This window comes from Rhinolophus sinicus, chromosome 17 (assembly GCF_057876585.1).
Source record: "Rhinolophus sinicus isolate RSI-liver-muscle chromosome 17, RSI-T2T, whole genome shotgun sequence".
Taxonomy (NCBI): domain Eukaryota; kingdom Metazoa; phylum Chordata; class Mammalia; order Chiroptera; family Rhinolophidae; genus Rhinolophus; species Rhinolophus sinicus.
Genome location: NC_142517.1, coordinates 153,776,161 through 153,798,324, shown reverse-complemented (window position 1 = coordinate 153,798,324; position 22,164 = coordinate 153,776,161). Strand labels below are relative to the sequence as shown.

At 34.6% G+C, this 22,164-nt stretch overlaps 1 pseudogene; it reads right to left on the bottom strand.

Annotated features, from left to right (window-relative positions):
• Window positions 1–22,164, bottom strand: part of LOC109445251 (4-hydroxybenzoate polyprenyltransferase, mitochondrial-like) — a 152,596-nt pseudogene that overhangs the window by 6,381 nt on the left and 124,051 nt on the right.

Here is a 22,164-nt window from a genome sequence, read left to right as displayed (position 1 = left end):
TTACTATCCTGCTACCAAAAGCCTTGGCTTGCCTAGGAGATCCTCTACTGAACTCCCTGAGAACCACTGCATTTCCAATGGCCTTGGTGAATGGTGTGTACTCCAGGTCCTCCTGTGAAACATAAACCTCTGGTGAATTCAAGCTTGTCTAGATCCCTCAGCCATGTACTATTTACCAAGGTAACTCAAGTATTTTTATTTCACTCCGCATGGGTTATCACTTTCTCGGGCTTCTAAGAGCCATTAACCAACACGCCATATAACCCCTGGAGTTTTGCCGTTTGCCAAGAAATTTCTCTCAAGTCAATGATATCTTGCTTATTCAATCCTACAGTCTAGTGACCTTGATCAAGCTTCCTCAATATTTAACTTGAGGGTATCCCCTATCTATTGCCAATACATGCCTGCTAATTTTTGCAGCAACCATAGGTAACATTTTTTCTTCTTTTATGAAGACCAGCAGGTCCACAGCCAATTATGTTGAGATTTACCCTGGTTTTACGTCCTAGTTATATAACACTAAGTATTGTCCTCACTGGTTGCTGAGTGAGTAAGGGCATTGATTGCCTCTTAGGTGAGAATCTTCTGCAAATCCTCCCAGCACAAGGCAAGTGCTAGCTCTTACTCCAGAGAATTGGGCCACTTCTGAAACCTCTAAGCATTTAAAGAGTGTGTAGTAGCAAAATCTTAGGAGCATTCATCCAGATGTCCCCATCTCATTGTAGGATCTCAGGTTTTCCTAATCAAAATTCTTACCTCAGTGTAACAGACTTGTCTTTACTGAGTATTTGAATGTCTCTGGAGCTACGCCACTATAACGACCACATCCTGGTCCTGTGTTTGATCATCAGCTGTGTCTGTCCTACCACTGCAGGAAGAAGGGCCTATTTATGTGCTACCATATATGTATATATATGCTCTAGCCCTAATTCCTAGCTTTTAAATACTTGTTACAGACTCAGTTTCCCATTATTCCTCTGGAGGGCATCAGTGCAGCTTACTAATATCCAGCCAATTCCATTGGCTTATAGACTTTATTTCTCTTTTATTTTTCAAATGCCTGAATAAATGTACCAATAAGAATTTACCTTCTACTAGAACATTCTCCCATGTCATCAATAGTGAAATTTTCAGGAATTTGGTCATCACTTTGTGTAAGGGACAATTTGTGGTCCCCACATCCCACCTGCTTTATTAGACCATTCCCTGTTTACCTCTGTTAGTTCATGTCTTCTGAGAAGCAGGCAAGTCTGAGAGAGTAGACTTGCAAGAGATTTACTGGGGAAAACACCTATGAAGCAGAATGAGAAAGGCAACAGTAGTGGGCAAGGAGAGCCTTTGGACTAGGTATGATGTAGATCTAAGACCTAAGAAAGGAGAGAGGGAAGGAAAGATTGGGTAGAAAGAACATACAACTGCAGTTCAGTTCTAAGAATGTTCTTGCCAGGTTTCTGAGAATTCCTGAGTAAAAGTTATCCACTAAAAAAATTACAGTGAACAAAAATGGCCTGGTTTTGGTAAATTTGCTGTATCCAATCATTAGATGGAAGTAGCCTTGGGGAACCACGGGTTGGCATGAACATCACATTATATCTAAAGGTTGTGCTTAGAGTCTATCATTACCCACTAATAGTTAATCCACATTTTCTCCCACCCCAGCCCCTGGCAACCACCAATTTATATTGTCTTTTTATCTATTTATCTATTTCATATAAATGGAATAATACAATATGTGACATTTTGTGTCTTTTTTTTTCATGTAGCGTGTTTTCAAGGCTCATCAACACTGTAGCATTTTTTAGTATTTCATTCCTTTTTATGCCTGAATAATACTCCACTGCATGTGTAGACCATATTCTGTTTATTCATTCATTAATGGATATTTGGGTTTTTCTACCTTTTGGCTATTGTGAATAATGCTGATATAAACACTTGTGTACTTTTTTGAGACCTTGTTTTTAATTATTTTAGTTATATACAAAAGAGTAGAATTTCTGGGTCATATGGTAATACTATGTTTAACCATTTGAGGAACCATCAAAATGTTTTCTACAGTGGTTGCACCATTTTACATTCCTACCAGCAGTGTAAAAATGTTATTTCTCTAGATCGTTCCCAACACTTGTTATTTTCACTATTATTAGTAGTATTAGTAGTATTATTTAGAGGGGTGTTTCCTTGTAGTTTTGATTTGCATTTTCCTAATTACTAATGATGTTGAACATTTTTTTCATGTGCTTGTTGTTCATTTGTATTTCTTTGGAGCAATATCTATTCAAGAATTTTGCCTATTTATTAATTATTTTGTCTTTTATAGTTGAATTGTTAGTTCTTCATATATTTTAGATAATAGTTCCTATCAGATATATTATTAGTCATTATTTCTTCCATTCTATTGTTTGTCTTTTTACTTTCTTGATTATGCCGTCTGATGCACATTTTTTCTTTTTAAATTTTGATGGTCTGTTCTTTCTGTTGTTACTCATTTTTTGGTGTCATATCTAATAATTCACTACCAAATCTAAAGTCATAAAAATTTACACCTATGTTTTTTCTAAGAACTTTATAGTTTAGCTTTTGCATTTAGGCTTTTATTTTAATTTTCACAATTTCTTCCAGTCTTCTCATTGATGTTATGGAAAAGCAGATTTTTGGAAGTCTGTTTTTTTTGTTTGTTTGTTTGTTTTTTGCCATTCTGAATGTTTCTTTGTCTCTTTGACATCTTTAACTTTTCAATTTTAAGGGTTTAGGTTAGCTATCTTAAATAATGGCATTAATTTGGGTTTGTTTGATATTTCCTCATGGCTAACCTCATTATAAAGTTTGGTAGTAATTCCAAAGCAGTGATGTTTGTCTTTAGTGCAATCTATAAGAGAACGTATAATGCTGACTGTCAGATTAGTGTCATGTGAACTTGGATCACTTGGTTCAGGTGGTGTCTGTCATATTTCTCTAATGTTATTATTTTTCTCTTTGTAATTAACAAATGTGTTGTGGGGATATAATTTGAAACTGTGTAAGTATTTTGTTTCACATTAAATTTTTACCCAATTGTTTTAACATCTATTAATGTTTTTGATTTTAAAAGATTATTATTTTGATAGTTATCAATGGTATTTGCTAATTATTTCACTTGTAAGTTAGTTGGCCATATTTATGTATTTTGGTTGCAAAGAATTTCAACTTGATAGACTACAAGTTCCAAGAAGGTCAAGGCTAAATCTTTTCTTATTCACAGCTTAGCACTATGCTCAGCAGAGTGCTTGGATGATGATTAATAAATATTGACTGGTTAAATTAATCATGAAATGAATGAGGAAAATTGATGGCATATTTCAATTAAAATTAGAACAAATAAGTAATAATAAATAAATATAAAGATAAGTTAGTAATGATTAAGAATAATAGATGAAGTTATTATTTATTTGCAGAACACACCACCCAAAGCACTGGATAAAATATCAGTGGTAAAGAAATCTGGAAATATTCATATATAACCAAAGTGATTAAACTATATCCTCAGGTCCTGTAAATTCATTTATATTATAATATGACTGAGAAAAGAGTCATTAACTGAAGGGTAATTATGACACAGAAATAGTAGTTTGTATCATTTTTATTCACCAGAAATTATCCCCTCCCTGTAGGAATATTATAATTTCTTTTTCTGTTGAACTGAAGCATGAACCTGTGACTCAATTTGGCCGATAAAATGTGAGTGAAATGTATAGTAAACAAGCACAATAGAATGCACATTTTTCTCAAGTTTATATAGAATATTCAACAACATAGACCACATTCTGGACCATAAATCCCACTTCCATAAATTTAAAAAATAGACATTACACGTCTGCTCTCACACTACAATCAAAGTAGAATAAGAGAAAGATAAATGAAAATCTCCAGATAAGTGAGATTGAACAACACATTTCTAAATAGCACATGGATCAAAGAAGAAATCTCAAGAAACTTAAAAAAAATTTTTTATCTAAATTAAAATGAAAACATAACTTATCAAAATGTGTGGGATACAGCAAAAACAGTGCTAAAAGGGAAAGTCATAGAATTGAATGCATATATTAGAAAAGAAGATATAAAATCTCTAATCCAAATTTCCACTTTAAGAAAGAGAAAAATTAAATCCAAAATAAGCAGAAGAAAAGAAATAATAAAAATAAGATTAGAAATCAACACAATTACAAACAGGAAATTAATAGAGAAAAATCAATGAAACCAAAAGCTGGTGCTTAGAAAAGATCAATAAAATAGATAAAACTCCAGCCAGTTTAAGTTAAACAAAAAAAATAAAAAAAGAGAGAGAGAGTAAATTTCAGATTAAAAGAATAGATATCAGTACAGATCCTTTGGACATCAGAAGGATAATAAAGAAATATTATGAACAACTCTACACCAATAGATGAAACAGATCCATTACCTGAAAGACACAATCTGACAAAACTCACACAAAAAGAAATAGATTATCTGAAGAGGCCTATATCTATTAAAGAAATTGAATCAATAATTACTAACTTTCCAAAACAGAAAGCACCAGGGCCAAATGGGTTCACTTGTGAATTCTGCCAAACAGATAAGGAAGAAACTACACCAGTTTTCTACATTTTCTTTCAAAAGATTGAAGTAGGAGGAATACTTCCAAAATTCTCCTATGATGCCAAAATTACCCTAATACCAAAACTAGACAAAGCATTACAAGAAAACAAAACTATAGACCAATATATTTCATGAACATAGATGCAAAATACTAGCTACTTGAATATCAAAAAGTACTAAAAAGAATTATACACCATGATCAAGTGGAATTTATCCCAAGCGTTCAACACTGGTTCAACATACGAGGTCTGACATTTAAGTTCGCAAATTCATCCTAGAAAAAGTGCTCCATACCTCACTGGTGAATATCACTACAGTCACCCTTGGGAAGCTATGCACTGGTGCCAGCATCTAGTACACCCTTCAAAGCAATTTTGGAACTCTTTCTGGAATGGCCATCAGAGCTGTCATCGTATTACACTTGATGTCCTGAATGTCATCAAAATGTCTTCCTTTCAATATTTCCTTTGTCTTTGGGTAAAGGAAGAAGTCATTGGGGACCAGATCAGGTGAATAGGGAGGATGTTCCAATACAGTTATTTGTTTACTGGCTATAAACTCCCTCACAGACAGTGCCGTGTATTGTCATGATGCAAGAGCCATGAATTGTTGGTGAAGAGTTCAGGTCGTCTAACTTTTACATGCAGCATTTTCAGAACTTCCAAACAGTAAACTCGGTTAACTGTTTGTCCAGTTGGTACAAATTCATAATGAATAATCCCTCTGATTCCAAAAAAGGTTAGCAACATCGTTGAAACAAGTTCGTGAACTTAATTGGCAGACTACACACACACACACACACACACACACAGACTGGGAAGGAATAAAACTGTCTAACTGTCTTTGTTCACAGAAGACATGATTATCTGTGTTGAAAATCCAAAAGAACTGACAAAAAAAACCTAAAACTAATAAGTGATATTAGCATAGTTACAGGATACAAGGTTAATATTACAAAGTCAAATGCTATCTGTTATACTAATTATGAGCTAATGGAATTTGAAACTGAAAACACAATACCACTTTTATTAACACTCCCAAATATGAAATACTTAGATGTAAATCTAACAAAATATGTGCACGGTCTATATAAGAAAAATTACAAAACTCATGAATGAAATTAAAGGAAAGATATTCCAGGTTCATGGATAGAAAAACAACATTGTCACAATGTCAGTTCTTCCAAATTTTATCTATATTCAATGTAATCTGAATAACAATTCCAGCAAGTTGTTTTATGGATTTTGACAAACTGATTCTGAAGTTCATACGGAGAAGCAAAAGACCCAGAGTAGCCAACACACTATTGAATGAGAAGAACAAATTTGGTGCTAACCAACTTGAGACTTATTATAAAGCTACGTTATCAAGTCAATATGATCAAATAGATCGATGGAACAGAATAGAAAGCCCAGAAATAAATCCATAGCCAACTGATCTTTGACAAAGGAGCAAAGGCAAAACAATGCAACAAAGATAGTGTTTTCAACAAATGCTGCAAGAACAACTAGACATCCACAAGCAAAGAAAAAAAAAAGAATCTAAATACAGATCTTACACCTTCACAAATATAAACTCAAAATGGGTCATAGATCTAGATATAAAGCACAAGACTATGAAACTTCTAGAAAATAAGAGAAAACCTAGATGACTTTGGGTATGGTGATGGTTTTTTGATATACTGTGTTTTCCCGAAAATAAGACCTAACCATGAAATAAGCCCTAGCATGATTTTTCAGGATGATATCCCCTGAACATAAGTCCTAATGCGTCTTTTGGAGCAAACCTTAATATAAGACCCGGTCTTATTTTTGGGGAAACATGGTAGCACCAATGATATGATCCATGAAATAAATAATTGATAAGCTAGATATCATTAAAATTAAAAACTTCTGCTCTTTGAAAGTCATGTCAAAAGAAGTAGAAGGCAAGCTACAGACAAGTGGTAATAGCCTGACCTCCGGGGAGGTGGGGTTGGAGACTGTATTCAACTGCATCATCAATTAATCAATCCATCAATAAATCAATAAATCAATCCCCAGTAAAAACCCTGTATCAAAGCTTGGGTGAGCTTCCTGGTTTGGCAATACTATACACATGTTGTCACTCATAGATGCTGGGCAATAATGTGTACTGAGGACAGTGGAAGCTTTGAGTTTAGAACGTTCTTTGACTCTGCTGTATGTGTCTTTCTTTTGCTGCTTCTAATTTGTATCTTTGTCCTGTAATAAATCATTACTGTTAGTAGAATAGCTGTCAGTGAGTCCTGTGAGTCCTGCCAGCAAATTATTGAATCTGAGGATGGTTTTGGAAACTCCCCAAACTTTCAGTTGGTGTCAGAAGTAGGACAGTCCTAGGGATTGTGCCTTCAGACTTTGCATTGTGACTAAGTCTGGGGAGAAAGTGATATATTTTCACTTCATAGCAGAGTTTTCACAGCCAGTGAATAGTTTGCCATGCCCTTTTCTCTGCTTCTGCAATCCTAGGAACATGGCTGCAATGAAACCTCCAGTACATTAATTCTGTGAGTACCTACAATGAGCCGAACCCTCTGATGTGCAGAGATGGCCATGCAACATTAGTGGGAAAGAAACATTGCAGATTCCACCAAGTAAGATATTCGGGATGTTTGTTAGTGCTCATAAGCTAGTCTGCTCTAATTTATACTCTGATTCTAGAATCTGGTAGCCAAGTAAAAGAGATTGTTACTGTTTGTTCTGTGGTGTCCGCATCAGGCAGACACAAGCATTTCTTTATGTAATATCAGGACCCACCCCAGACCTACTGATTCAGATTGTGATTTATTTTAAGATGTAGGGATACTTTATCAGTTTTTTTCCCATAGGCATAATTCCGTTCTCCATACAAATCAAATATCTTTGCTTTTATTCTAGTCTAACCTACCATCATATCTGCCTTGACAGTGAACTAGTGTTACACTAATGAGCATTTCTGATAGTAGAAAGTCAAAATTGTCAATGAGAATATATAAATGAACATTCTTCTTTTTATATGACTCTTATAACTTAATCCCTTAGAATCTCATCAGTTAGTAAAGATTAATTGACCTGCAAAGTTGAAAAAAGACCAGAATATATCTATGTTGATTCTACTACCTTGAGAGGTTCTGCTTCCACTGACAACTTCTATTTGAGTAGTTCTTTAGCCACTAAGAGGTTTTCAAATTCTTCAAATAAAATTATTTCAAAAAATGATGTTAAATCAACTATTTATGTAAAAAAATGATTGCTATAATTTGAAGTTTTTACCACCTTTCTTTTGAGCATTTATTTTTTCTCTTTATACTTCTTCCTTAAAGATATCAATCATGTATAAAGTTACTCTGTTTGGAGTTTCCCTTTTGTGATAAAAAATTATTGACCACAACATTAATTATTTCAAACATTTCAGGCATTGTATATTTTCCCTCAACAAATACCAGAGTTGAAATCACCAGAAACAGCAAGTAATATGTTACAACCATCTGTTTTAATTATTTCCAGCAACTTTGCATCCTTATCATGTCTTTGATTTCATTTTGTATATGTCTTGTGATCAGATAAGCTATGGGAACAGCTCATACTCTTAATATACAACTTTGTCAAATGGGTAAACTAGTAAGGTACATTGACAGACTAAGGGAGAGAAATAAACACCTATTAACTAAAAGCCAGGAAAGGCTAATTTATTTTAAATAAACCTCATTTAAACCTTTAACATTGCAATTTAAAATAGATGATTCTAAATTAAGTGCCACCTTCTGCCAGAGATATGCTACAGACATTTCTTGAAATATGAAGAATGGACTAAAGAAAATTTGTTCATAGAATCAATCAGTTGAGGCTTCCTCCATTTTTTTCCTTCCACTCAGAGGTTAGAATCATCTACCTCACCCATGGAACAATCATAACACAGGCTCTTACAGATGACTTATTTATTGGCTCCCTAATAGTCATTCTCAACTCTGTTTTCCCTTGTCCACCCTTCACTATAGGGACTGAGTCTAAGCTACTTTCTTTCCTAACCTCTTGAAGATAGTAATGTCTAATGATGCAGTTCTGGCTAATGAACTATTTATTAGGGAAATCTGCTCTGAACCTTCTGAAATAAGTTTTCTTACTTGATAAAAGAAGAGAGACACTATTGTAAAGTTCTCATGAATGTCACTTTGCTTCCCACCTTTAAATTTGATTGTATGAGGACATAATGATTAGAACTGCAGCTTCTATGTGTGATCATGAAGTACTATGTCAAAAAATTCTGAAATATCAAAGCAGGGGAATGAAAACACTCTGGGTGCTTGATAACATTGAGCGTATAAGCTAACCTGACTCCAGACTACTCATCCAGTCAACAACAAAAATGTCAAGAATTGGTTAAGTGATAAAATATGTCTCAAACCTCAAACTACTCAAAGTGCTGTCATCATCAACATCATCTGAGAAATTGTCAAATGTAGAATCTCAGAACCCACCCCAGACTTACAAATTCGGACAGGCACTTTAACAAGATATCCTGATGGCTCGTATGCACATTAAAGTTTAAGAAGCCCTGGTTTAAACCCATGTAAGGTAAGCATGGTGTTACTTGCAGTTGCAAATGATCTGAACTGCTAGAACTGCTAAATTGCCAAGGTTCTATGGTATCATTTGTTGTTTAGTATATGTTACTCTGACCCAAGAATAATTCGTTAACACTTATATCTCCCCACAGTAGAATCAAATAAATATATATTTCTGTGTTTCTCAGTTTTTCATAGTTAACAACTCACATAACTTTAGCTTTTCTTCTTTCTCAATTGTATTGTATTCCTGCCTGCTTAACAGAGGAAATAAGCTTTCACTCCATATTCTTTTCCTTCCTCATTTGTTATTTATTTTTTTAAGGGCTCATGTGTGTGTGTGTGTGTGTGTGTGTGTGTGTGTGTGTGTGTATACATATATCCCAGATGGATGATGCTAGTACTGGGATTAAATAAGATATAGATCCTTTTTGTAATCAAGAAATTATGCTTCCCTCATCTTCATTAAACAACTCATTTCTTTTATTGAGGAAACAAAAGTATAAGTTCAGAATAAAGGAAAATAAATGTGTGAGACTAAGAGAAAAATTAGTCCTTGTTAAAATAGGGGAAAAAACATAATTCACCCCCAAAGCCCTTAAATATATTTCATATAAATTTTTTACAAAAGACTTTACTTTCTTCTCAGTTGTTTTGGATTAAGCTTGATTCTTTACTCAATAATCAAAATGAAGATGCACAATACTAACAACAACAGTTATTTCTTACTCAATGAATATTTTTAAAAATATATCTTTAAAGAGGGATTATTTCTTTCTATCCCTGAAAGATTACACTATTTTAAATACCTAACAGCTAATGATCTTGTGTGCTGGCCTGTAGTCCTCATCACTATCCATAACATTTTTTTGAAAGAATCCATTCCAAACTGACTGAATAACAAATTTGGGAGTCCAGTCTATTTCTTTGGTATCTATACCTATTATATTGCCTGGATGTTCGGTACATGCCAATATAGCACCATTCAATACAACTTTATAAGAATTTATTCCTTGCTCTTCAGAATAAAAAAAAGTTACCACTTATAGAATATTGATTTTATTTTAGGTCCTATACAAGACACTTTCCATGTATTCTCAAATTTAGTCCTGATAATATCACTATGATAGGAACTAGTGTCAGAGATGAAGATACAGCTAAGAGATGATGCAAACCAGGATAACAGATGTGTAACAAAAAAGATTTGCTCATTTCCACTATGAATATGGATTCCAAGAAGCAAAGATATGTCTTTTTTAATATAAAAATTTTTGTAAGGTATACAAAATTATTTTTTCTCTTAGTCTACATTCATCTTTTCTAATTTTCAGGTAAACCTCCTCTAATGTTGAGCTTGATGATTCCACAAACTTCTTCTGGCAAAATAACATTCTAATTTGGTCTGTGTAGAGTTTTATGGGGTTCCTTGGCCTACCCATGGAGACAGAGCTGGGATGTGGGGACATCTTCTCCAAAACATCTACAGATTCAGGCCCGCCATTGCTGCTGCCCTTTCCACTGGCTTTTCGTGGCACCAGATGCTTCTCTCTGCTGTTGTGACAGTTGGAAGGCACTGTGTCTTGATTCTTTTCATTATCCTGCTGGGCCTGTTCCTGAACTTTTGACAGTAGCTGCTGCTTAATGACAGCAAGGCTGTTGGTAAAATAGCTGTCGCTTGTGTTAAATGATCTATAAATCTATGATCAAACACTGTGTTCTGGAGAAAGTGGGTGTAGAGTTAAATGTGGCCCAACCATTTAATAAGATGAACTGTGAAATATTGTAAGGAAGCCCAAGTACAAACACGGCTTAACACCATGGTCATCAGAATACAAAGACTTCCTTATTACAACATGGGGATGACCTGGCTGAGACTTTCAAATTCAGCAGTGAGTTGCATTTTTGATTGGGTCTTAGAAGTCAGAGGGACTCCCCAATGAGTCCATTTTTCTAGCAGCCAAATGCTAGTTATCTGCCTCTCCTCTGCATGCTACAGGTCTCTATGATCTATGTGTAGCAAAGCAGAGATTATCCTGCACTTTATAAAAGTTAGTCATTATGAAGATTTAATGTTTAACCATTTTTTAAAGATTTCATAAAGGCTATCCCTGAGAACTGTGTGAGTATGGACAATGTAAAGATAAGAGTAGAAGAGCATCAGTAGTTTTTAAGCTATAAAATCAGTGATAGGATTTGCATTTGAGAGGACTTAGATGAACCTCAAGACTTTCCTCTGCTTCAATTTGACCTGGATTTTTTAAAGCCAGAAAAAGTCTAAGATACACCGAAATAAATTCACAATTTTATAAAACTCTGATCAGAGCCTTGGTCCCCAATCTTGTTTTTGCTGCTGAGACCCCTGTGCACCCAGCAGACTGATTTCCTAACAGACAGGGACTACGGACGGGGAGCAGTAATATGAGTACAAGCCTCAGAGTCGAACAGCCTACAAGTTGACTTGATGCATATTCGATCACATGTCCTTTAGCAAATGACAATTGACTTTCAAAGGAAATTGTATCAGTATGAAGGGGTTACCTAAGTCTGAAAATGACTTTTGTTTTGTGTTGTTTGGATAGAAGAAGGCTGAAGGCTAGATTTTAGACAGTGTCAAAGAGAAAAAAATGAGGGTCAGAAAATAAGCTCCGCCTAATCTATTCCACAGCCAGTTGCTGGACAAGTAAGATCATTTTCATGAAATTTAAATGAGGCATTTAAATTGGCTCCCTGTATAAATTACTCTACATGGATATTCTTCTATCCGACATACGTGCTGATTTTTAGATCTATCTTGCTGCTACATACAGTTTATGTAAAATGGGTAAGGATTGGAAAAAAAGAATTTTAGTTTGGCCCAATGAGCAGGTTAAACTTGTTCTTGTCTCCCAAAGCTTACATTAATAGTAAAATTAGATTTTTTAAAAAAATCTGACATTAATGAAAAATTAAGTTTGAGCTCTTCATCACAGAAATATAAGAAATTTACAAGTTACAGTAGGATGATCCCTTTAATAGGAAAGACTGGGTTCCAGGACCTTACACCACTTCATTTGAAGACAAAGAGAAGAATCATCGGCACCTAAGGACAAAATGGGATCTAAGAAATTAGAAATTAGATGTAATTTCATGAATCTCCTGAGCCTCAGCGGGTTTCCTCTGTTGAGAAGTGAACATTGTCCACAACACAAGGTGCGATTAGTGAAGGGAGCAAGCTCCGCCTGTCTGTCATATCCCTCTCTGAGCTTCCTGATTTCCCAGAAACCTCTAAGGCTGATTTTCTTTATCCTCTCCTGGTTAACCTTTGTCTTAGAATTAGTACAAAGGCTCTAATCCGAAACTTTAATTTAACTAGAAATGTCTTTCCTGAGGTCAATGAGAAAGGAATGGCATGAGTTCCTCAGAATAAACACTTGTTCCTTAAATCATGTTTCATCATTAACATGAGAACACTGATTACAGATGTATTTTAATTGTTCTTTGTTCATTGTTTTATGAAATATGAATTATTTCCTTACTGAAATACAGAAAACAAGTCTAATAATTATATTGACTTTGAAGAACTCATAGTATTCTTATATTTTTAATTCTATAAAATATTAGAATACATATTCCTTATAATATACATTTTGCACCTTTAGATGCAAATTTGTAGTGAGAAAAATATTTAAAAATCCATGTAACAATCTTAATGAACTATCTTACATTCTCCAATTGAATGACATACTGATAGAATACTGAGGAAATAGGGAATTGTAAGGATATAAACATTAAGATGATTACAATTCGGGTTGTTTAATAATGTCTGATGGAGTCTGAAACTCAAGATGTCTTTAAATTGCTGAAGAGACCATATAGCTTCCAGGAATTCCAAATGGGATGATACCTGTTAAGAGTTAACTTGTTGTGTCTTTCCAAATTTCCTGTGTTGGAGTCCTAACCCCCACAACCTTAGAATGTGACTGTATTTGGAAATACGGTCTTAATGGTAGTTAAATTAAAATGAGGTCATTAAGATGGGCCTTAATCCAACATACTGGTGTCCTCATAGGAGGACATTTGAACACAGACACACACAAAGGGAAAATGATATGAAAACCTAGGGAGAAGACAGACATTTATGAGCAAAGGAGAGAGGACTCATAAGAAACCAATCCTGCCAATACCTTGATCTCAAACTTTTAGCCTCCATAAGTGTGAGAAAATAAATTTCTGTTGTTTAAGCCACCCATTCCATAGTTCTTTATTAAGGCAGACTTAGCAAACTAATAAAGTACCCCAAGGATTGGAAAGAGATAATGTCTTCCCTGCATTGCCTCTCTTACACCCCCACCCTGAAAACATTAGATTGGTGCAAACATAATTGTAGTTTTTGCAATTGTTTTTAACCTTTTAAACCGCAATTACTTTTGCACCAACCTAATAATAAACTATGAGACAATCTGGCTAATTAACTCCTTCATAATTCACTAATTAATTCATACTGTCCACAAATAAGCATTAATTGAATATTTTCTATTCAATCGCTAAATTCTGGAGATGCAAGGATGTCTTCTCAAGAAATTCACAGCTAGAGAGAGATACAGACATGCTGAAATAATTGCAGTCAATGTGGGATATGTCAAAGCGAATGCATACTTGTTGAGATCCTACTCTGTGCCAGCACTGAGCTGGAGGGACATTGGATATGATATTTCAATGATATCTAGCAATGTGTTTATTCTCTAATGAGGAAGGAATGTTTTATTCAATGTGTGGTATTGGCTATCATCTAGCTATCTATCCCACTTCTATCTCACACCGAAACCTCCATAACAGTGCTCATTGCCTTCCCCCACTTAGTCTGCTGCTCCTGATAGTTCCCTCATTTCTTGTCACTCTCATCCATCCAGCGTTCAGGTCAAAACCTGAGATTAGCCTCAAGTCATCTTTTCACTCCCACCCCGTATCTCTTGGGTCATCAAATCTGGCGACTCACTTCAAATATCTCTACACACTTTGTCTTTATAACTTATTCTTTATTTCTGGCCTTCATCATCTCATGCTTAGATTAATTTAGTCTGTAATTATTATAGCCTACAAATCTACAATCTAGATTATTATATTCTATAGTAGGAGAACTTCTACCTCCTGTTGCCTCTAATTAACTTTCCACGTTGACTCAAGAACTATATTTTTAAAGTAAAAAAAAAAAAAAAGGTATGTAACTTTCTTGCACAATATTTCAAGATTGCTACTGAGATGTAACATGAACTTCTAATCCTGGTATACTAGGTCTTGTCCCCTTCTCCAGCCATATTTCCCATTGCTGACCAGAATGCATCTCATGCTCTCATTATAAGAAAATTAAGATTTTGAGATTTTAAATATAGAATACAAATAAAAATAGGGGGAAAAGGGGAAAGTTTTCCCAGTAATTATCAAACTAGGGAGAGGATGACTATCTTAGATCTTAATATTTGTGCGCTTTTTCAGTATTTAAGATTCAATATTTATTAAACTAAATATTCTTGTCTAGGTCCTACAGTATAATTATTATCATCACAATCCTTTCTGCAATATGCATATAAAACTTTACTTCATGTAGTGGGGGGCAAAGGAAAATTATAGCATGTAAAGAAAATTTATGATTATAAATAATTAAATAGGAATTATTTCTGCCTTCCAGTGTCTTGATATGTATATTCAAAATATCATGTGGATATAGGTGAGCAATAGGGTAAATCAATTCAACATGTTTTCCTCAATTGCATTTAATTTTCTTGGAGAAATCTGACCATATAGAGTCATGTAATGGATCCATTCAAAATGTTAATTGAATAACTAATCTCCATACTCTTTTTTCACTTGGAAAAAAGTTTCCAGTGAAGAATATTTTAAAGAAAAATTAAAGCATTCAAACCTTTAATCCAACAGCAGAAATAAGCAAGCACATTGTATTATACTCTTTCATAAATATCGTATGATCTCTATTTTGTCACATAGGACCCCAGACGCAGAATCAAGGAGTTATTGAGATTATAATATAAATAGTTGTTTTCCCGTTACATTACTAAGTTTGCTAATATATGATATCATGAGTCATTTCTACAGCATAATGTTCAGAAAAAGAACACTGACATATTTTAAACTAGCCAAAGAAAAAGTCTGTCAATTTTTTGTAAACAACGGACCATCTGAGTCTTAATACATTGAATTCTTGTTTTTTCCCCCCATCAAAAATCAAATTGCTGATATTTCTACCCTCCTCTTTTGGCATATATCACAGTGTTGAAATCAGTAAATACTAAGAAATTATTTTCAAAAGCCTAACACTTTAGGACCATCCAACCATGAATATAGTCTTCAGAATTTCCAGCCTCTGGAGCCAACTGTCGAATTCATGAGAATCAAGGGAGGGAACAGTCCAGTGACTACAAGGAGGTCTGAGGATAAAGGCCCTGAACATTATCCTAAGAAGCACTGATCATCAAAGAGAGAAAAAGAACCCAGCTTGATTTTAATGAAATCGTTTTAAAGTTCAGGGGAGGCAAGGACTGTGGAAAACATCAGTGACTTTGAAAGGAGTGTTGCAGGAGGAAGCCAACAGTCTATTCAGAAGATGACTTGGTATCAGAGGATAATTAAATAGTCTCTTGGAAATGAGTTAATGGACAGCCCTTATACTGGACAGGTATGTTTCCTGTCCAATCCCAAATTGCTGTCCAAACTGGATCTGTTAAAACTCTCCTGCCTACATTGATGGGCTTGGAGATTACAATCTCTTCATTGTCATTTCCAGGGCTTCTAAGAAAACTTTCCCTGGTCTCTAGGTTTTGTGGCTTAAATGGAAGTTTCTAACCTCCAGGGCTGCTAATTTAACAGCTTTTATGAGTATTAGAGTTCAAGGAAAATAATCATTTAAAAAAAGTGTACATTAAGTTATTTCTCACTAAATCATGAGAAAAGCTTTCTCTACCAATTACTAAGTATTAAAAAGTTACCAATTATTAGGGGCTTTACTGACAAGGTCATTTACAAAAGAATCATTCAATCTAGCCAGAGAAAAACCATTGCTGAGAACACAACTAAAAAAACTTCTTCATCTAAATTCTCAGGAAATTAATGTTTCGGTTATCTATATTTAGAGAAAGAACGGTGAGAATGTTTCATCCTTGAACTGAGAAAGTACCTCTGAGCTCTTTGCAGAGAAAAAGACGAAAGTTTGATTGCAGTGGCAGGCTTGAACAGCTTGGATGTTCAGAGTATTGATTTCTCTCCTGTATTTATTCTATTCTTGTGTTAGGAAACGTTAAGTATCTGGAGAGGGGTGGCAAAGTGGACATTTTTAAAACAGTTTGACATGATTGAAAGTCTTCATATTTGTCAAGGTGTTTACCTGCTATATGGAACTGTTTTGTTTCCACATTTTTGTTCTCAATAGATGTCATATCCTTGAAATGTGGCAGATTCATGTCTCTCAAGAATCAGTTTTTCAGTTTAACACAAGATGCAGTCAGCTGTAGAGTAGGGAGCTGTGGTATGTTGATAGACCCCTATGTGTTTGGTCCCCTTTCCACTAATAAAGCAGTTGGTAAGTGCAAGAAATAGTCTGTATTGTACTGTTCAGCACACAGATCAAATACTGCTCTTAGTACTGTATTTTAACCAGCCATGGCCAGCCATTCTTTAGTCATGTCTCAAATGGTACCACAGTTCCCAAGTTGGTTTCTCTGGCAACTATAGAGACAGTTGAATTACAATTCGTAATTGACCAGTCACTAGCCCTGGGGATTTTTCTTCATCCCCCAAGCATCCATGTGGCCTGTGGAGTGTGGAAAGTGGTTGCCCCTCCCAGTTTCCTGAGTCCTTTGAGACAGAGGCAGTGAACCACAACCCTCTGTGTTCTGATCACTGGAAGCATTTTTTTTTTTCTTTACAATTCATTCAGAACTGCTTTGACTTTCTTAAAAGGCTGTTATCCCAGGGAACAATGCGGCTTACTTTGGATTGTTTTGTACTCTTCATACCTGTTGAGCTCGAATTATGCTAAAGCTGCCAACGCACTTTATAAAGAGTCATCTGGAAAACAATTTGAGAATGTCACCTTTTGCTTTCTTTACAAACTTCACACATCTTCAAAATGTCCAATGTAATGAGAATAATAACTTGTTAGGCTCCTAAAATGTGTCTCATATATCCCGCATGTGGAGGCCACTTCAGATTGTTTTAAGATAAAGATATTATCAAAGATTTTGTTATGTCTTAAATAGATTTTATGGAAAACTCCTTAGCCCTTGAAAGAATATGCTGTATATTTCCTTTCTGGGTTTGTGTGTAAGAAGTATTGGCATCTGAAAACATGCTAGTTAGTTTAGGCACTGAAAATCTGTCACATGAGTCACACATATAGAATAATTCAAAATAAGCCTGATATTGAGAAGCATTACATATTTTGGGAAACAGCCAGGCACATTTCTCCATTAGTTGCTGTATACATAAATCACCAAATTTAGATAACTAGAGTAACTGCAACTGGAATTATAATGACTTAGAGGTGCATTAACATTTATGACACATTTTCTGTGAATATTGATGTAATCTGGGTTGGTGAAGATGGTAGACTGATGTGCCTCTACTTTTTGAACTTCATATCAGGGCCCATACACTGCACAGAGGTTTGGGCAGAGTTTGTGTTGAATCTCCAGGCTAAAGAGAAACAGAACCTGTAAACACCCATACCACAGAAGCACTTGTAATGCCACTAGAAGAGAAGTACTCCTATGCTTACAATTGTTAGTCACATTATCGATTCCCAGTATCCTCAGAGAAAATGTTACCACTAATGGTATAAATTGAGCCAGAGAAGTAACTCAATTAACACGATTCCAATGCCACAGCCACATTTTCAAGACGTGTTCTTGCTCACTCAGTGACTTTCCTGTTTCATTGATTCTGGGCACTCGGATTCCTTAGGAATATATATGACCAAGCTCTCTTTCTTTTGCTTTTATGGCTTACCATAGCACAAATTGCTGCAGATGTGAATGTTCTTATTGGCATACATGGAAGAATGACCTTACTTTATAGTGCTATTATAAAAGCACAGTTTAAACCAGCCTTTCAATTTTTGTGTGACAGAAGAAGGGGCTAATCTTATGGGTCTTGACCTCTCTTGAGCATTCAAACTATTGATGACAGAGCACAAGGCTCTTTACATCCCTGCTTGTCATTTTCTTGGCCTTAGATGGTTTCCAACCCATTTCAGTGCATATGCCTTATTGACGTCTTGCGTTGGAGGGCAATGCATCTTCTCAACCTCAACATCTCTGGTCTACACTTCTGTAAGGATTAAGGAAAGAAACAATATTCCTGAGTCCCAGACCTGGCTTTCTACATCTCTAATTCATAGCAGCAAAAATACTACTAGAGGCATAAGATCTCCTGCCTTATTAATAAGAATACCTAATCGATGCATTATTTCAAGCAACTGGTTGATTATCCAATTTCATGGCTCACATTTGTTCACTAAACTAGAGCTTCCTCAGAGATACTTTATTTTACAGCAGATGTCTCAAATTAGTTTTCCATTTTTCACTGAGGTTTCAATGAGGATACTGTCTGCTCTATTTATTCTTCTCTTAGGCATCTATCAGTTACTCTATAGAAATTTAAGCAGGGACATTTTTAAATTCCTCATAAGGATATAAAAATGAAAAAAATGTAAAATTGTTAAGGCTATACTAACTGTAGTACAAAAGGAGATGTAAATAATATTAAAAGGGGACATTCTAAGCCATCTGTCTGTTTTATGGTTTTCCTTGGAGATTTGAAGGTGCCCATTATTTCTGCATTCCCTCACTGGGGTTCCTGATGCAGGTGACCTCACCACTTTTACCATATACAACTGGTCCCAGAGCGTGTACCAGACACAAAGTACCCACATAGGGTCTGGCCAGCAGAGTATACGTTGTCCTGGTGAAAGCACTTTTACCAACTGGGTTGCCTTAAAATAGATGAGACTGACAGACCCAGTGAGATTCTCATCTCTTTTGTGAAGTTTGAATGGGACATTCAAAGAAAGGCTGAAGACAATAGGAGGGTAAAGTTCCTGAGAGCTACACAGAAAGGAAGCAGTAAGCAGAAACTATGGGGATGTAGGACTCAGGGTTAAGAAAACGCATCAATAGAGAGAATAATGAGGGTCAGCTTGCAAGTGACAGCAGGAACTGTAGATGCAGAGAGAGAGAAGAACTAAGTTGGCATGTTGTGGAACGCTAATGCAGGGAAGAATGTGCTGCGGGGACTACGTGGTTCTCTAGAGCTGTTTGCACCCTGTGTTCATCCTGTTCTCCACAGTACCTGGCAGTGTGGTTGTAGGTGTCTTCTGAAAGTTATTTCCATCTTCATGAAGCAAGTTAGGCATCTATTTTGCTCTTCCATACTTCCCCGTTGATCTTCTCAGCAAACTATGATTTGAGGATGTGGGTGTTCTTAGGAGACAGAAAAACTAGCACAACATTTATAGTCATTTTGTCTGGGGAAGAAGATGATCTCTAGCTTAGGTCACTTGCAAGCATATTATTAAGAACAGTTATAGATTTGGTAAAAAGCAATCTGTACATTAAAAGGGATAGCAAAATAATTGTCAGGATAAATATTTTTAGCTGTTTTTTGAGGGACACACACTGAGACAAGTCTCAAAAATGAGGGTTTAGGATGACAGTAAAGTGTTAAGTTTGGAAACAATTTAGTATGTACAGTAGTTTATTAAAAGCTCTGTGAAGTATTGGAATTAAAAACAAATATTATTTCTGTTTAACCTAGCAAGAGAAAACACCTTTTTGTTTAGAGATTTTGCACATAAATTTTCTAACCTAAGGAAATTGGAAGAGCAATAAGAATGAGATGTGAATATAGTTAGTTGTTTTAAACTCTTTGAAATACATGATAAAGGCTGAAGGTACCGATAAGGATGGGATAAACACATGTTTCATACTCCATGTATAGGGGTATGAACTTATACATGGACTTAAATACTACTTGTCACAGGATATTAAAATACAGGGTTTTCTAAGATACACAGTTTCACACAGTAAGTAAAATATTCAGATTTTATATTTCAGTAGGAGGATGGTAAGAAACACTATTTGAACGAGAATTTAACTAGAAAAAAGAAAGAGAAAAAGATGTTAATTATAAAGCAACTATTGGTTTAAACTGAAGACTTTTTTCAGGAACGTGAAAGAAAATCAGTTGCAAAACTTTGTGATAGCTCCTTAACAGCTCTAAAAATAGAATGGTCTGTAAAATATAGTTACATGCAATCCTTATTTCATGGAGTAGCTTTTAACTCTGATAATATTGATATGTAGAATTGTGTGGGGAGGCAGGAATATTACAATTTTTTGATTGTTGAAATAATAAATTTGCACTTTGAAAATTTGGAGAAGCATTAAAAATAAATTACTACCCACTCGTAATTACAGTGTCTAGCAATATTGATTCTTTTATATTTGGCAGATAATTTTCTCTAGTCTTTTTATGCATATGTCTTATTATATAATTTATATATTGATACATATTTTACAGCTTTTACCTGTGTTATTATTTTATCATTATTTCCATACTTTCCATATTACTCAACTAAATAAAGATTGTTAAAAAAGCTTTTCAATCCTCATTTTAAGAGTTTTATAATATCTCATTGATATTTATTTAACATTTCTCCTATATTGGCTTATTCAGGTTGATTTTTATCTGAATCAATTTAAAATTTTAATTTATCAATAATACTGTAATGTGTGTAAAACTATTTTTTTTCTTTTAAAAATTTTACTTTGGGGTAGATTCCAAAAATAAGCTTAATGTGTCAAATGTTTCAACATTTTAAAAGCTTGTAATACATATTTCAAATATTTTATTATAAATATGGTAAAAATTTACATTCTCTATTATAATATATTCAAACCTTTATATTTACTCAATTGTGAATTTCTTATTCACATCCTTTCTCCACTTACCTACACAGGCTTTGTGATTTTCTTGTTGATTTTATATGAAGCGCTTTTCATATTAAATACAGATATTGGTAAATATTATTTTCAGATTTTTGTTGTTTATATTATTTTAATAAAGAAAGTTCATGGTTATGATCTAATAGTCATTGATATTTCTGCTATGATTCTTCATTTCCTTATATGCTTAGTATATCCATTTTTCTTATAACTTATGCAAATTAGGGATGAATCCTCTCTGTGTGCTATTGTACTTGTTGTGAGAGAGAATTTTCTGAATACCTATAGAGGGACTTGTAAACAAATGTTATTGCCTTTTATTCCTTAGCAATATTTTAGGGGTGGGAGAGGAGGTATTCTGACTCTCTAATGTTAACCTCTATGACAGCATAAATGGTGGGTCTGTGGTAACATCTTAACAAGATTCTCAACTTTTCAGTACAGTGAAACCAATTTCTCCTCTACGTGCAAACAGAATTAGAGAGTAATCCACACTACCTCTAAGCAACGAGGCTTTGGACGTGAGATTTTGTAGAGGTTGTTTTCTTCCCTCTCAATGTAGTCTATCACTTGGAAAGGGAGCACCTAACTCTGGTCAGACTTGCTTATGAAAAGTGGAAAACAGTCATAGATTGTTTATTTCACGTGATTTATACTGCCATATCTTGCAATACATAATTTTTTTGCAAGGTCTCTTTCTGGACTATAATTCTACCTATTGTACTGACCTGATGTTTATCCTAATATTATCACATTGTTTTAATTGTGTTACTATAATAAAGTTTAAAATCTTGTATGGCAAAACCCTATCACTAGTCTTTTTTTTTTTTTAAACCATTTTCCTAACTATGAATGACTATTTAATCTTTCTAATAAAACATATCAGATTCTAAAATCATCCCTTTGGGATTTTTATTGGATTTTCATTAAATGTATGCAGTAATTTTAGACACAATTATATTATCTTTTAATAGACATTATAACTCACAAGAGCCAGAA